Genomic DNA, 1,517 nt, shown 5'->3' on the forward strand with positions numbered 1-1,517 from the left:
TCTTTTGGGTTTTTCTTTTTTTTTTTTTTTTTTATAACACTATTAATAAACATCATTTGATAATCCAATTGATCAGGTAGTTAAATTGGGAGAAGAGAAGTTTGTTGAAATGTGTGCTGACCTGAAATGGAGGAGGGTGGATAAAAGAGGAGGAAAATGGTGAGTCTGTACATGATGGTGAAATTAAACACCCAGATAAGCACTTGCAAAGTCATGGCCCAAATATGGAGTAAATCTGAAATTCTCCTGACTTTGACAGGATCATCGCTCTTACTACTTAAGCTTCAGCTTAGTTCAACAGATAATTTTCTCCAGCCTTCAACCCCATGTGCCATGTTAGCACATCCCTTCATAGAGAGAGAGAGATCAAAACAGGGGGCTATAGCTTTACTGTAAACTAATATTTTTATTTTTTTTTTTTTTGCTCTAAACACATACCAGCCACTTTTGGAATAATGTTGGGATACAAACTTGCTTGCATAAACACATCATTATGTAGATGTTGCTCATCAAAGTTAGGTCATGAATGGTAAATCACCTTAATTATAAAATACCAAGAGAGTGGAAATTAAAGAAGTGGAAAATCTAGTTAATGACATTTGAGTAACTATTATGCAGAAGATGGAAGGGATGTAGCTGGAGAGAGTCAACTTGAATTGTTGTGGGGTGGGTTAATTTAATAAACTCTTAAATATTCCCTAATCACTTATTAAATAGAAAGCATGTTTTGAAACTTTTTCTGGAAAAACAAAAGAAGACTTTATCCCATAATTCTAAAAAGCAAGCTGGGATTTTATGCAAACTCAACCTTTAAAAGCAACAAATTCCTTTTAATAATCAATAGACATAATCATTATAGCTTTTCAAATAGGATGATAAGTTGTACCTGGTTTTAGAGTGCCGTGTTTTAAAAAGCCCCTGACTTTTATGGGGGAAAGTTCAGAGAACTTAAGTCTACAGCTAAACACATTTAAATACAAGTACAAAATCTTAAATCAAACATGGCATGGAGCACACTTGACTTATAGGTACAGCCCAACCAATAGAAGGGAGACATTTTATTAATGAATAAAAATAGGAATACAGTTGATCTGGAAAAGAGAAAACTTGCAAAGACACCAGAGGCAAATAGAGGAGCTCAAGATATATAGCTCTTCTTTTAGTTTACTTTAGTTCATAAACATTTTCTGATTCAGTGGTTTACTATCATGTTTCAAAGGTGAAATGGGGAAGAGTCCATAACTATCAAGAAAGCAGCCAATCCAGTGAAGAAATGATAAATAAAAATATATTACGGGACTAGAGTAAGAGGGAGTACAGTGGCACCTCCTTACCATCTACTTGAATTGTTTGGAAAAGCTCATCTTTCTCCTAGATTATTCTTTCTGCATACCCCTTCTCCAGTTTGGGTACTGAAGGCTCCTAAAACTGGGTCTCTGAAAAGGCAGGAGCTGTTCTGCAGTGACCCCCATTTTACCTGTCAACAATTTGGACTGATACAAATGACAAAAAGGGTG

Source organism: Gavialis gangeticus, unplaced genomic scaffold, assembly GCF_001723915.1.
Source record: "Gavialis gangeticus isolate Ggan-Ray unplaced genomic scaffold, GavGan_comp1, whole genome shotgun sequence".
Taxonomy (NCBI): Eukaryota; Metazoa; Chordata; order Crocodylia; family Gavialidae; genus Gavialis; species Gavialis gangeticus.